Raw genomic sequence first — 16,862 nt, forward strand, 5'->3', positions numbered from 1 at the left:
TTTAACTATATAATCAAGTTTTAGTTTAAAGGAAAGAAGAGACTTACATTAACTATTACACACTAGAGATTTTTGATAGCTCCAAACCCCTGGGTGACAGATTTTTCTGATTTCCAAGGCCAACTTGATTGATAAGGTTGCCTGACACACAGTCTGAGTCTGCACTGGCACAGGAAGGGAATGGTGACCCAAGGGCCACATATATCTATCTCTGCGCTTAACACTGGTTGCATTCTATTGTCCCCTTACAGACTTGAGGAGAAGGCATACTCCCTCTGTTTATAAGTACTTTCTCTTCAGTAGAACATAAGAGAATGAAATTGGAAATCTCTGGCATAGAGATATTGCTTTACTTTTGTCTTTGTGATTTGGAGCTAGTGGTGTGACTTCTTCGACTTTCCTCTGTAAAATGGGAGTATGAATATCCACCTCATAGAGTTTCTGTGAGAATTAAATAAAGGTAATGATTAGACAGTATTGAACTTAGCTCTTGGCTTATAGAGACAATCACATGGTAGCAGCGGTGATGTGGTGATGGAGGTGATAATGCTGAAGCTGGTGACTATAGTGGAGGAGGTGATGGAGACATGAATGTGGTTCTGATGCTGGTGAATGGTAGAGTTAGTAGGAGCGATGATGGAGGAGTTGGTACAGGAAGTAGTGGTGGAGGTAGTGGTATTGGTAGCAGAAGTGAAAGTGTTACTGTTGTTGGTGGAGGTGATAAAGATAGGGAGGTGGTGATGATGGTGGCAGAGGTGGTGGTAGTGTTGATAGTGAAATTGGTTTTGGAGAAAATGATGGAAGTGAAAGAAGTGACAATAATGGTGGATTTTGTGGAAGTGGAGATGGTAGTGAGTGGCACTGGTTGACATAAAGGGATGGAGGTGATGATGGTGGAGATGATGATAGTGGTAGAGATTATGGTGGAAGTAAAATGGAGGTAGTGATGAAGGGGGAAGTAGTGGTGGAGGAGGTGTTACAGTGACTGCTGATAACAGAGGTGGACGTAAAGGTGGTGGAGGTGATGGCCGTGGTGGTGGAGTGAAGGTAGTAGTTGGTGGTGGTTGTGGTCATGAAGACAGAGGTGTTAGAGATAGTGGAGGGGGTGGTGATGGAGGTGGTGACAGTGAAGGTGGAGGCAGTGGTGGTCAGAGAGATGATGGAGGGAGTAGAGAAGGTGGACTTTGTGAATCAATGTGACAATGTCCGTATGGAGAAGAGAAACTGGAACACATGCTAAATCTTCTACCCTCACAGTCTGAAAATGAAAGGTGAAGAATGTCTCTTCTCAACACAGCTTTGGTATAATCAAAGGGGCTTCAGTTGACACTGGGTTAACAAACGATATCCTTTCTCTGTGCAGTCTTAAAAATCGATATCATCTGAGATTCAAGTCTAAATTCCTATATGGTCCTTTTACTTCTGTTGCCCGTTGCCACTCTCTCTATTCAATTTTCCTTCCTTCAGAGAAACTGTTGGTTGAATAATTTTTCGCATGTTTGTGAACTCACACTCGTAGGTCATGATTGACTCAAATCCCACTACAGACACGTGTCTGCTTCTCTGTCTCTTTGATGCATGGATTCCTGTGGTGAGATGATTGATTAACTGTGCAAACGCAATCCTTTTCTGGACCTTCTCTCATCTCTCTGATGTGCCAGTTTGAGGCTATAAAGCTGTGGACTGTCCAATGTGTCTGTCATAAGCCTTTCCTATATATTAGCACACGGGAAACCCTGCCTTATGACTTGAGGTCTTTGCTTCTTAGTCCTCATATTTAGTTGCTTTAATTTGCTCTTGAAACTGTTGGCTCCTTAGCTGCCTGAGGCACTGATCTCTAGGTCAGTGATAAATTCTGCCCAGTTAAGCCACGTCTAATTTCCTCCACCACTTTCAAAACAGAGTTTCTGGTTCTGTGCCTCCCCACCATGGGCTATGGTGCTGGCGTGAGAAGAGCCCACTTCTTTCTGGCATCCTACTTCATTTACTAGTTCAGAAGGCCATAGCCCCAAAGCTGGCACCACAGCTGGAATGAATTCCAGGGACTTGTCAGGCTTCCCATCATTTCGTACAAGCCTGGTGTTTGTGCTTGCCTTCCTCGTTGGCAGGTCTGAGAATTTCCACCCTTGTCGATCCATCTCGCATAGCCACAGAACAGACGGAGACCTGTGGTGTCTCTTTAGTGTGTGGGTGACGCTGGAAAACATTCCTGGTACCAAACTGTGGTAAGTATGCCCTGCCAGGACCTAGGACTTTTGGGAAGTGACTGTTTGTCCCAATTAAAAGTGTTTGATTGTTAAGAAATGAGCTTCTTGCTGAAGCTCTTCTTTCAACAGCCCAACTTTGTTAAGTGAATGCTTGTGGCACTCGCTAATCTTCCATCTCTGACAGCCTCCTGGCCAATGACATAACAAGTTCAAACTATGGAAGCAAAATGCATTTTATTTATTATAATTCTAATGCAGATAGCATCGACTTTGTAAAGTGGGTGTCATGACTTTCCAGAGGCCTGGGCTAGTCAGTAGCCTGCCAGTGCAAGCACATGCTGTTCTCAAGCCTTCTTGCGGGCGTCCTCTGCCTTGGATGGTGCCTCCTCCACTGTCATGTTTGGCCTTCTGAGGAGACAGACCAGAGCACTCTAGACTATGGCAGGCACCTCTGTGTATTAATAGTGCCTAAGATGCTTTGCCTCTTCCATGCTTTGACTATTTCTGTTCTTCCCTTGGGAATAATTTTAGCAACTAAAATGTACTGAGCATTTATCTCTGCCAGGCACTGTGCAAAATGCTTTTCCCAGATGATCACATTTAGCATTCAAACCATGGCATGAGGTAAGTACTTGTCTTATTATTCCTGTTTTATAGATGAGAAACTGAGGCACAGAGAAGTTAGGTGACTTTTCCAAGGTCACACAACTGGCAAGAGATGAATCTGGGATTTCAATTGACTTAGTGCTACACCAGACCATCGTGTGGGGTTGGTGGCAAAACGTGATAAAATGAGCAAACAGTGCTAACTGCAAATGAAGGTTTGATCATATAAAAGGAAGGAGGTCTCTTGGCCTTTCAGCCAAAAACACTTTTGAGAAATGAAACGGAGATGCTGTCTTTCTCCAACTTTAGGACATCTTGTGAAGACCTTTTTTGTCTGATATTATCACAACTCTAGGCCTGCAGGCAGCCCCAATGACTCTCCTTTCTGCTCAAAGGCAGTGCCTTTTTTGGTTGCCTGATTCTGCTTTGCTCGTGCTTCTCTTAAAGATGTACCACTTGCTTCTATGAACCTTTCCTTTCTTTTCTCCTTCATCACTTATATGGGTAGACTTGCCCAGTTAGGGAGAGTATCAGATAAGTCAGTTTCTTGAATCACTTTAGAGATACCTGTTGGCTAAATCCAAGAGAAAGGGGTTATTGCTGAAATTCGAGTTTAAGATGGCTGTATATGCAAGCTGATCTGTTTGTACACACAAATGGGTGCGACTATATTAATGAGGCAATCGCAGGAGGTTACATATTGTGTTCTCAACCAGGCAAAGGGAAGAGAAGGGAAAGTTGGTACAAAACAGACAGGAATTTCTGCATCTAACTTTTGGCCGAGTAGATTTGAAGCATAAACTTTCCATTCCTATCCACAGAATGTATCTGAAATCGATTAGCATTTCTGGCACCACCTGTGCCAAACTAAGCAACTGCATTCAGTTCGGAGATCTTTTAGATCTTGCAACAGGATACCTGGGAAACAACTCAGAGAACACTGATGCTTTTTAGAGACATTATCAGGCTCTCTCTGATGTATTCTCTCTCTCTAATATTCATGACAAAAGGAGCGCAGCATTGTCATTGGTCCAGATTGCCTTACAGAAGAGTATTATTCGTCCTTCCCTACGTGTCCCCAAGAAACTCACACTCAGAACTTCACCATCTGAGCCACAGAGAAGAACTTTGAAGTTGGGTGATCTCAATAGGCTTGTGTGAGCCCGGAAAAGATGGAGCTATTCTTAAGATAAGAAAGAACATCAAAAGTTTGTGAAAATCAAGATACAAAGGAGTCAACTGAGAACTAGGTTTTACAATGATTGAGAACTATAGTGTGTCTCTCTAGATGGTGGCTAGAGTGTGCTGTTTGAAACAACTGTTACGTTGTTTGATTTCAAAATATGTTAAGAGAAGGAGGGAGGGAGAAAGGAAAGAAAAAAGGAGGGAAGGAAGGAAAGAAAGAAAGAAAGGAAAGAAAAGAAAGGAAGGAAGAAAAAGAAAAAGTAAGAAAGAAAGAAAGAAAGAAGAAAGAAAGAAAAATGTGACTCTGGCAGGAAGCTATAGTGTGGAGGTATCAATTTGATATAAATGAGGCTGCATTTGAATAGCTTCAGTTCTCAGGATAGTGAGAACTTTCTTGGCCTTGAAAGGAGAGGAGGGGAAAGGATTGGCTCCCATGCTGTTTCCAAGGTCTCTGGACTTTCAAGATCATCTCTTTCATTAGGGAAACATAAGTCTGTGATTGACAAGGATTTTAGAGTCATTTAGCTCCATCTGCTCCTCCACACAGGGACACTGGGGTTTTAAGTGAGATTTATAGAAGACCCAAGCGGAAGCTCTAGCTAATCACCTGGCATTTCTGAACCTCTCCTGCATGGATATGGAAGACAGTTTTGCATAGTCTTTTTTTCCCTAGTGCTCATATCACACCTTCTAAATGACACCTTTGCTTATTGCCAGTCTAAGGTTGTGGCTGTAATCAACTAAGAAACACTAGCTTTCTGTTTTACAATTCTCCACAGTGTCTAAACACCCACTATTGCTTTTACCAGGACATTGCACATAGTGGGTGCTTGATAAATATTTCTTGGTTGGTCATTAATTGGAGGACACAGATAATTAATCTCTTAGATTTCTGATCATTCTTTTGGGACTTCTGTGATGTTTGTAGCGTATAAATTCAAAGGCTCCAGTAGATTGTGAGATAATTTGCTGGAAAAGTAGCTATTATTTTGGTGAAAAAAAAATCCCTGAAAAAGTTTTTAGGTTTTGGAGCTGGAAACAAAGAATGGCATGGAAAATACTTCATGAAACTTCCATGTAGGAATCAGGTAGTGTTTGAGTTTTTCCTGTTTGTGAACTGCTAAAAACAATTCAGGTGAGAAAATGGGTGTCTTTATATCAGGGAAAAGGAAGTAAAGCATGTATGTGTCCAGTTCTTACTGGAGATGAGCCTTCATGCTTTGATGGAAATGTTAGTAGATAAAACTGGCCTTTGCCCAGACCCTTGCTACTAAAATGTCAGAGAGTGAAATTTAAACGTGTTTGGTGAAAATCAACCTTGTTATCACTTACTGTTCTGACAGGCAGTAATGAAGGGGAAAAGTGATTTGATTTGACAGTCTAAAGGAAAGGGGGCCCTAATGAAGGCTGATAGGATTATTTTTTTCTTTCTTACAGAGATTAGTGTCATTGGTACTCGTTCTTTATGCATGGGAGACTGAGCAAATGACAGAAGTGCATGAAGGGTACAGTCTTAAAAGTGAGACCAGAGTCACCCTGGGGAGGCTGACAAGATAGGCATTGAGAGGGTATGACAAATATGAAAGTGTTTTTGAATTTACTATTTTTGTTTATTCCTGGAGAGGTTTATTTCCATGAGTAACCTATAAACCTATTTCCAGTGGTTTGCAAATACTTTTCTAGTTTAAGTAGAAACTTGAATTGTCACATTAGAGTTAAATACATTGTAGATTCCTTGACATTCTGAAGAAATTTGATTAGATCAGTTAACTTTTCCAATCAGAAGCTAAAATAGGCCCTAAATAAGCAGCCATATGGACCAAAATTGTATATCCTTCGGTCAGCCATTGTTAGAAAATTTTATTTAAATCTGTGATTTCTAAAGTTTATTAGCTGTCTTTAGCAGTATTGTTTAAAAACAGTTTATTTAATTTTCTTTCAGTAGAAATAAACATTTATTCCTTAGACTCATAATGATTATTCAACCTGTATTCCCTTGGCAGTTCCAAATTTAACTATTGTGTTATGGTTTTCCCACTGACCATAAAAATGTCCCAGATAATCTAATATTTTCTCATTCACGCTGTCTCCCATGTGTGGAAGAGTTTGAACCTCACATCTGGAAGTAGCAGGGCAGTAATTTCCCAGACCACATGTCTCATTAGGGGGCAGGAGACTGAAAGACATGGGTACCATTCTTAGACCGAGAATGCTAAGGGAGGTGTGTGTCTAGTGAAAAACTGAGCAAATGATAATGATAGGCTGAGCTGAAAATCTGTAGAAGTTCTAGTGCTGAAGGGCTCTTAAATCATCATGTGTTCCCTGCTATCTGAAGCTGGAGGCTGTGTGCACACAGGTGAACTGCTCCCATTCAAGGTTCATTCTCATATGCCACAGATGCAATTTACAAAGAAATAGGTACACCAGTCACCAAACTACGTAGTAAGTATTTACTGAATATCTGCTGTGTATTAGCCACTCTTCAAGGCACGTGGGATACAAGAAAAAAGCAGAAAAGCCCCCTTGTCATGGAGTTTATCTTCTGGTTGAGTGAAACACTCCATAAATCAATAAAAAAGTACATGAAATGTGTCATAGGCAGATGAATATAATGAAAAAAACTAAATCAGGATGAGAGACTGATGACAAAGGGGACAGATATTTTAGATAGGATGTTCAAGAAAGGCTTTTTCTTTTTTTGGAGATCTGTGTGCCTTTATTAGCAGAGCCACTACTTGAGGGGAATGAAGCTGGAGGAGTGAGAGGCCCGGATGCCCGCCTGGCCATACCTCACGGGCTTATAGGTGATGAAGAACTCGCCCAGATAGTGGCCGATCATCTCTGGCTTGATCTCCACCTGGTTGAAAGTCTTGCCGTTGTAGAGCCCACCATGCTGCCCACCATCTCAGGCAGGATAATCATGTCCCACAGGTGCGTCTTCACCACTTCCGGCTTCTCCATGGGCGGCGCCTCCTTCTCGGCCTTGCGCAGGCGCTTCAGCAGCGAGTGCCGCTTCCGCCGAAGGCCTGGGTTCAGCCGCCGCTGCTGGCGCGTACTGTGCAGCTGCCTCAGCTCCTCGTGGGACATGTCCAGCAGCTGGTCCAGGTCCACGCCACGGTAGGTGAACTTGCGGAAAGTCCACTTCTTCTTCTGCTCTACCTCTGCCATCTTGCTGGATCCTCAGAAAAAGCAGGAAAGGCTTTTTCTAATGAGGTGGTATTTGAGCTGAGCCTTAATGTAGTGAAGGAGGAAATCATGTGCATCTGTGGGAGAGTAGGAAAAGGAAGGACCAAAGGTCTAAGGTGGGCATGTTGACATGTCCCAGAAACACGAAAGACATTACTGTGGCTGGGCGGGATTAAGAAAGACCATTAGAGGCCGGGCGTGGTGGCTCACGCCTGTAATCCCAGCACCTTGGGAGGCCGAGGCGGGTGGATCACGAGGTCAAGAGATCGAGACCATCCTGGTCAACATGGTGAAACCCCGTCTCTACTAAAAAAATACAAAAATTAGCTGGGCATGGTGGCATGTGCCTGTAATCCCAGCTACTCAGGAGGCTGAGGCAGGAGAATTGCCTAAACCCAGAAGGCGGAGGTTGCAGTGAGCCGAGATCGCACCATTGCCCTCCAGCCTGGGTAACAAGAGCGAAACTCCGTCTCAAAAAAAAAAAAAAAAAAAAAAAGAGGAAAGACCATTAGAGGTAAAGATTCACGAGGTCATGGGATTAACTCATGTGGCGCCTCCTGGGATTCTTTGGTAAATGCCATGGGAAGTCACTAGGCCAATGGTATGATCAGAACTAGTATTTGCCAAAGAGAAGGCTCCAGGGGAAGGAATACCAAGCTCACGACTAGGTTAATGGGCCTATTACACTTTCAGTTGAACCAGTGAAGAAGCAGTTTGTTATGGAAGGTTGTTTTTTAGGGTAGAGTCAGGGGCTGGAAACAAACATTTGTGAGTCAGCAATGTGAAAATAGTAACTAAAACCAAGAGATTGGATGCAATTAATTAAACAATGAAGAAATTAAATTAAGATGTTTACCAGTTCTTGATAAGAGTTTGGGGTTAATGATCTATGTATGGATTGATACAGCTTTATATCACTGGGCTCAGTCGTTTAAAATGAGGAAGATCCAGCTCCTTTTATACCCTTACTACCTCCTTTTTAAGGAGGAGGAGGAGGAGCAAAGTTGATTCTTCAGATCCCCAGATACTGATTGGAATACATAGTGCCGAGTCACTGTGTTTTAAAAGGCTTGCGTTCATAGTTCAATCCTCTCTTCTGCCGCTAGTCTTCTAAACAGTGGATTTAGAAAGACAGTTTTACTCCTTGGATTTGACAGGCCATTTTTCCACTTCCTCTATGCTGTTCTCCCATGTGGCATCCTGGCCTACAGAGAGTGACTTCACCTTCAGAAGGGTGATCTAGGCCAGTCTGGTGATATTTTATTTTCCAGCATTTCTCTCTGTGTAGTGCAGGGGTTCAGCTACTTTTGTCCCACAGCTGGTTGGCTACCTGTCTTGGTGCTTCCTTTAAATAAAAATAATCATTTCTGGATTTAAGGAAATAGAAGAGGAACACTCATATTGGCCAAGAATCCAGATCCTTTAATCCATTTTCCCAGCAGAGAACTGTGCCTTGAGCCACACTGGCTGCATGCTCATGGCACTTTTTCCTATTTTAGTAATTGTCCATGTGTGTTGCTTCCTGGGGGAACCTCAGAGGGGAGGAGGAATGAGGAATAGGCTTTAGGTACCACAACCTGAGCAGAATCTTTTAAAGACACTGCTAATAAGCATGTGGTTTCCTAAATATGATGAAATACCTTAAAGCAATGCAGTTTTTGTAGATGGCTTTGACTCTTCCTCTCTGACTAGACTCGTTCCTTCGGGGCAGGGATTTTGTTTTGTTCACAGATGATATTCCAAGTTACTAACATGATTCTTTGTACGTGGGAAGCACTCAGTAAGGCTTGTTGGATGAGGAAAGGAAATAGTAACCCTGGCCTTATTTATTTTCTTGGAAAGGGGGAAATATTATATTCTTATAAGGAGCCATTTCTTTCTCCTTTTTATCGTGGCAGAATTCACCTCTCCCCCAATGATCCTTTTATTTCCAATTCTCTGGAGGTAGCAACTGGGTATCGGGAGGTCATTTGCTGCCTCACTTAGAATTTGGAAAAGTCTCATCATGCATCCTTCCAGCTCTTCTTGAAATTCTTGAAATTATAGAACAGGCTGTAATCTGATATTGAATGATGAAGACCCTCTACTTCACTACACAAACCTGCAGTCCTTAGCTTGGTCAGCTCACTGCCCCAGGGACACTGGTGGATTCTGATCCCATATGTACTTGATTGCATGCTTCTTTGGGCTAGGAGAATTGGAGGTTCGTCTTCTCTTAGATTTTACCCCTTCTCTGTGGCTGAAATCTCTAGCTCACAGCTTTCTTAGAACACCTGTGGAGGTTGGATTTTTGTCTCACTCTCTTGGCAGAAACTAATTGACTTCTTGTATTGTTAGTATATATTAGTGCAGAGCTTCTCAAGCTCAATCTTGGCCAGAATCACCTGGAAGGCTTGTTAAATATTTTTGGGCCCCACTTCCATAATTTTTGATGTAGTAGATATAAGGTGGAGCCTAAACATTTTCATTTTTGACATGTTCTCAGGTGATGCTGACACTGCTGATCCTGGGACCATTCTTTGAAAAACACTGGGCTGGTGCCTTCAATCCTGGCAGCTCATTGGACTCACTGGAAGAACTTATAATGTCTGTAATGCCTGCACCTCAGTCCAGACTGATTTAATTAGAAACTCTGGGTGTGGGATGTAAACATAGGTAGGTGTAAAAGGAACCATCATTTTCTTCTCCTGGAATTACCATAGGTCTATAATAAAGGAACTTCTGCCTTATTGACAGTATTAGGGACAAGTACATCTCTGAGATGGTGCCTTTTTAAAAATCCCAGGGACTGTATTTCTTTAGGACAGTGGTTCTCAAAGTGTGAAACCTGAACTAGCATCTTCATCATATGTGGGCCTCATGCCAGACAGACATACTGAATCAGTGACTTGGGTTTGAAGCCTAGAAATCTGTTTAACAAATTTTTTCAAGTGACTCTGATGCCCACTTGATCCTGAGAACCACTATTCAACATAAAGTGGATTGAAGGCTTGATAGTTAAATCAATCATTCTCAAATATAGCTGTGCAGTAGAACCACCTGGGGAGCTGTTAAAGATATACAGGCTCCCTAACCTCAGATATTCTGATTTGATTGTCCTGGGTGGGCTTGTGTACTTTTCAAAGCACTGCAATTGATTTTATGGTACAGCCACGGTTGTGCAATGACTGAGATAAATATTGTTTTGTAACCAATTAACCTAACCACTTACAATGGCTGCAGCTTGATTTCTACATGAATGAATAGATCTTCTGGCTGACCAGATTCGTTATAAATGGACATGCCAGTTAAAGTTAACATCACCAAATCCTGTAGGGGACTTGGAGTAAAGTATGTTAAAGAATACTGCTTGGAAAGTATAGTGGTAAACACTACCTGTAACTATGGCTACAAGTAACATGACAGAGTACTTGAGGATTTATAGTTTAGAAGAAAAGGAGGGTGTGGTAGATTTTGCAATTGTGGCCATTGCAAAAATGGCCACAATTATTCACCTCCTTATGTCCATACTTCTTTGCAATGTGATTCTGATACTTCTTCCATGAAAAGGTCAAGTTTATTTTCCAATCCTTGAATCTGGGCTGGCTATGTCAGTAGCATGTGGCAGAAGTAACATTGTGCAAGTTCTCCGACCGGGCCTCAAGAAATTTCATTGATATCTATGCTCTCTCAGAACCCCATTGTTGTTTTTAGAACTAACTCAAGCTGGACTCCTGGAAGTTGAGAGACCAGCATGGAGGATAGCTGAAGCCATTCTAGATTTGCGGCCCAAATCCGGCCAACAGCTAACATGGGCATGTGAGGGAGCCCACCTGAAACCAAAAGAACCAAGCAGTTCGGTACAGCCCATATTGCTGACCAACAAAACCATGAGCTAAATAGATATTGTTTTAAGTCACTAAATTCTGCATAGTTCATAAGGTAGCAAAGCCTAACTGATACAGATGATATAAACTTACAAAATTAATCCACATATTCTTAACCTGAACTGGCGAGAGTTAACATAAGACTTAGTGGTTTACTAAAAACTGGAAGTAGGAAGAAGAGTGTGTAAGTGTACAGTGCCTGAAACAAGACAGCATTAACTCCTTCGACAACTTGACATATCAAAATCAAAGGCTTTTAAAAAATACATGCAATCGACTAAAATTTTTCATGAAAATTATTTTTGTAAGCAAGGGAGGGAAAGTTTTGTGATTCACAAGGAGGGGGACCTGGGTCATGTAGGTAGCAGAAAACTCGTAGCACTGAACAGGAGAGAAGAGGCCATAGCATTAATTTAGTAAATTTCAGTGCTATGTAAAAGGAGATGATAACTTGCTTCAAGGAGCTATAATATCTGTTTGGAATAAATGTCGAATGAAAGACCTTCATCAATTTGTCTGGTCTTTTAAGTTTATCTCTGACCATAGGAAATGCCTTCCTGTGTATGATGTCAGCTCTTTTCTTCATTAATACATGTGTGGCATATTTGTATTTTTGTTTTCGTAGTGGAGAGAGCTTGTAGCTCTCTTTTGGTTCTCAAAGGGATTGTGATTACCAAAAGTCAACTCTTACCCCAGGTTAAGAATCCCTAAAAGATTAACAGAAAAATTCAGAGTGTGAATGCAGAATGATAGTTATATAAAGTGTGGACAAGTGCTTTAAAGGTGTAGGCAGTACCTCTCTTGGGCCACTGGTAGAAAAAGAGGTATAATTCATGAGAGCTATGTGCCAGATATTTCATGTGTGCCATTTCATTTAATCATCAAAAGTGCTTTACAAGTTGGTTGCTGTTATCTTTATTTTATAGATAGGACTCTAAGGCTAGATTATAAGCTAGTGAATCAGTTTGGGTACTTTGATCACAAGCAACAGAAAGAGCAACTTCAACTGTCCTAAATGATATAAGAGATCAGCTCATGTAATTGCAAAGGGGGTGAGATAGGCGGAGCTTCAGTTATGGATTGATCAGGGCTTCCAATCATTTGTTCTGAGAGTGTATTAGTTTAGTCTTTCTCCTTGTTTTGGTTTTGTATTCTAGTGGCTTAGTTTGTGGGTAGCTGCAGCAGGCCCAAGTCTCTGAACTGTACACATCATTTAGAATAAAAACATAATGTATAAAAGGCTTCAGCTTCACTAGGACTGAGCAAACTCATGTCATATGTCCACTTCTGCGTCAGTTGCTGTGGCTGTAGAAAACTACTCTAATTGGCTTAGGCCTTGGTTGCATTCACCTTTAAAAGACAGGATGGCAATGACTTTATATTGATTAGTTTTTGTTTTTGTTTTAAAGATGAGGTCATCCTATGTTGCACAGGCTGGTCTCGAACTTCTGGACTCAAAGTATCCTCCCACCTCAGCCTCCAACTAGCTTGGGCCATAGGCACACACCACCACACTCAGCTATACTGACTATTTTAAATGATCAAGTATAATAACTGAGTCATTTCCGTCTAGAGCCCTCAGCTCCCACTCAGTGGCAGAAGAAAGGAACAAAGGCCATTAATATCAACCTTGTCTAGCAGGTGGTGAAAATAGCCTTTGAACCATTTTATCTCCAACTCCATCACATTATTTCCCTTATGCCTACCCTGTCTTCATCCAGAAAGTGAGACTTGTGCTGGACCTTCGGGGTTGGGCAAAAGGGAAGTGATCTTAAAATATTCACTAACTTGTAAGAGTTTTTGAGGTCTGGAAATGAAAAGCACGATTGTACATGAAAGTAGAGAATTAACAGTAAGGGTTGTCCCTTGCTCCATTGGTAGAGTTCTTAGAAGACTAGCAGTCATTTGTTGTACTATCCTGACAATTCATGGAATTTTTATAAGCAGCGATTTTTGTAAAGGAGGGGTTAAAATGACTGCTTAGACGCTGACAGGCTATCTCTAATAATGCATGTTAGGCGAGGGAAGACAAAGCTACAATTCAGCTGCTAGGTCTTGGTGATGTCAGAAACACTTATGACAGCAGTAGAACTTTAAGATTGAATTACCTTCTTTGTACCCACTGAAGGAGCAGGCCTTGCTGTGTATAACACATTGTGTAAGCTAAACAGTGTTTGGCGGTTTTCACATGGCACATGGGAAGAAGGGAACTTGATCTGTGAACCCAGAAGATCATGGATCTGATAAGCAGAGAGATAATTTAACCCCGAAAATTGCTTTGGTCTCTGATATGTAATTTTCAAATTAAATAAATTAATATGTGCTGACATTTGCCTAACTTACACTTAAGGAACCACAGTTTGATTGGTCTAATGACAAGATTCAAGTTGAGCATCTCATTATGTAACTAAAAACACCATAGTCCAGTATCATAATGTTAGTTAATAATTTTAAGTACATTAAAATTTCGAAGTCAAAATTCATATAGTAGGCAAGGGGATAGAATCAAGTTTATTTCTTTTTTCTTAGCAATGAAACATTTATAGAAATATTACCAGTTGAATAGTCCAGGAGTAGAAAACACTGACAGTTTATTTAAGATTTGAATTAACAAGGCAAAAACACCAGCTTTGAAAATCAAGAGAACTGTGGATGATAAATAATTGATGTCCTCAAAATCAAGGAGAAAATGAACGGAACAGACTGCTGAAAATACTATTAAGATTTAAAAAAAATCTTTTTATTTTTGGTCACTCTTTTGACGTTCTTATTTTTACTAAATAGGAGTATATTTAAGAAAGATTTTTCTCTTATTACTTTTTTTCTGGAAAAATTCAGGGTGACTAAAAATTATGAGTCATGGATTGCCTTAATTCATGAACAGTTACTGAGAAGATACTTCAGTCATCAAAACATAACAAAATCTGCTTTTATTATAGTTTTGATTTTTTTGATGACAGTTTTTTAAAAAGAAACTCATAAAAGCCCTTTGGCTATCTGTAGTTGTTTATAGTAGAGCTGAATGTGAAATTAAATCCAAGTTGAGGACAGATCAAAGATTCATCAAGGAAACACCCAAATAATGCTTAAGTATTGACTACCGTCAGAGTGTTCAAAATGCAAAAGGAAAGCTCATTAACTTAAACCATATAAACATGTAAAAACATTTAATAACAAGATTTTGTCCTTCAAGTCTGATTTGTTGTATTTCAGAACTGCTAATCACTCAAGGACTGGATACTGTAAAAAATAATAATGATGTCCTCTTTTATCAATAGTGGCAGACCTTTGATTTTGCTGGATTAATTCATATATACTATCAATAAAATGCATTTAACCTGCTCAGATGTGTACAGTGATCTTATCCTGTAAAATCATTCATACATTAAAAGAAAAAAAAATTATCTGATCAATTGTATTGCTTTTGAATAAAGAACATTCTAATATATTCATTATAGGAATGATTTTGTAGACCCAGTGGGCCCCAACTATCAAAACAATGAAAATTCTTCTGGAAGTTCTTGCTGTATTCACTTTTGTCTTTTCCAGGATACTTGTGGTTTTCTTATATGTGAAACTTCCCCTTCCAAACATTTTTCCCAAAGGTAAACTTGTGGCTTGGGGTCAATTGAATTGGCTAGCCTAAGCTTGGTTGAAGGATGGTGCCAACCCAGATAACTAGATAACTGTAAAACCTGTGAATTTTTCCCTAGCCCACGAGGCCTTATCTAGTGTAAATGGAATGCAGAAGTTATTAATGATGTACTTTGAAGCCTATTGCCCTGAGGGCACTGATTCGATTCCCACCTATACCTAAGAGGTAAGTCCTGGAAAAATGGTGTTGCAGACAGAGGGCTGTGCAGAGAATTATGTGAAACGAGTTGGTGGTTTAAATCAAGAGCTCAGTTGACCAGAGACCAACTCGCAAAAACCACCAGTACATTTTATACCCTTTTTGGCAGTATCTTCAGAGAGCAACTTAATACTGAATGATCGAATGATCATCTTCTACTCTGATATTGCTTGTGAAGCTTACAGAAGAAAACATGCTTTTTGGATGACCAAGGTCCCTGCTCAGAATAAATGAAAATGCTCACTTCCACTGTGTCATTGTCAGAAGGGCTGCCTTAAACCGAAGATGCTTTATGAATCAACACCTCTGCTTATTTGTACCAGTAGACTTTACATGAGCTGAGTTTTACACAACCATATAATGCTTTGGTTTTTATAGATTAGCATGTATTGGGGGTGAAGTGGAGCAAATAAAACTCCAGGTTTCTGTCTAAGCAGACATGTAGTACTCAAGAAGCAATGAGAAAGAACCCTTCTTAGCAAGAGTACTTTGAATTTTAGAGTTAGAAGAATGCTTAAAATAAAAAAGAAGATATCAACACTTAGTAAAACAACTCCGATAAGGAAGTTATTATTTTATTTTACAAAAGAAGAGTTTAAGTACATTTGACTAGTATCGCATAGGAAACAGAACCAGGTCTGGAATTCAGTTTTTAAAATGTTCCTATTAAGCACGCTTCTTTTCCCACCCGAAACCACTCTCTTTCTATTCTTTCCTTCTTCCCCAATTAAAAATAAACACAGCTTTCTTAGACAAAATGCAAAACTTTAAACAATGAAACCTTAAACCATTTAGATCATAATTCATTTGGCCAAATCTTTTTGAGGAGCAGCCCAAAGGTGTTTCTTTGGAGACGTAAGGCTCTACACAGCCTGATTCTTGCCACGAGGAGCTTCCAATCAAGTCTAGAGTGAGATCAGACCAGATTTTATTCCTGAAAGTAGGACAGAGGTAGAAGTTCACGCTTAAACTTCTCTGTGAACTTCAGGCAGGCCAAAGCAAACTGAAGTTTCTACAATCTAGAAAACTCTTATCTTGCACCCCAGGCCAGGGCCTTTCCCTTCCAGGATAGATGAACCATCTGAGGTCTCAGGGAGAGTCACTGAGTATGTATAACACCAGAGACACAGAAATGGCTGCACCAGCGGTGGGCTTGGGGTGGGAAAAACTTACGTAGTATGTACATGGTAGAGTCAGCTCAGGTGCAGATTGGTAACTGCTCAACACACATGCACAACACTTGATTTGCCTGCCTCTCCTATCACCCTCTTCCATCCTAAATTCCCAGAACCCCTCTGCAGCCACTCAGTTCCCTAGTACCTTCTACCTAAGGCAGGAGCAATCTGTATGCTTCCTTCTTCATCGTAAACAATCAGATTTTCCCCAGAAAATAGAGCACATCTATTCATATAATAAATGGATCCTAGTGAGTTAACACACACCCCCCCCTCACATTTTGCCATCTTCCCCTCAGCAATATTGCCTTAATCTAGAAACATAATTCAAATGATGTCATTAATAAAGAATCATTTAAAGACTAAGAAGAAGGGTTGTCCACCAGTCAGACACTCAATGGGAAACAGAAGGCTCAGTCGAATGAACAAGAGTTTGAAGAAGCCGTATTTACAGAGGGTCATTTACAAAGCTGTGGGTGGATGGAAGCAACCACTAGGTAAAGTGAAGTAACCTGGGGTTAGTGATCTGTTATTACATTATAGCTACCCTTACACTTGAAGGATTTGGGGAAAAGAGTCATCAGATGATCCAGAAAGGAGAAAGCCACAAGCTCACATGAAGAGGCTGCCTTGACAGGGGCATAAGCATTCATCTTAAAGAAACAGCCTACCTGAGGTGCCTTCACAGGGAGGTAGCCTACTGATAGCATACCTTGTCTTGAATTCCTTCTTCCCTTTTCTTTTCTCTTGGGGCTCCCACTGGGTGAACCCAGGTAGAAGCTGG

At 40.7% G+C, this 16,862-nt stretch overlaps 1 pseudogene; it reads right to left on the reverse strand.

The window, feature by feature from the left end:
• Positions 1-6,174: 6,174 nt before the first annotated feature.
• Positions 6,175-7,189, reverse strand: LOC118153569 (small ribosomal subunit protein uS19 pseudogene; annotated as a pseudogene).
• Between the last annotated feature and the right edge of the window lie 9,673 nt (positions 7,190-16,862).

This window comes from Callithrix jacchus, chromosome 5 (assembly GCF_049354715.1).
Source record: "Callithrix jacchus isolate 240 chromosome 5, calJac240_pri, whole genome shotgun sequence".
In the NCBI taxonomy this organism is placed as follows: Eukaryota; Metazoa; Chordata; class Mammalia; order Primates; family Cebidae; genus Callithrix; species Callithrix jacchus.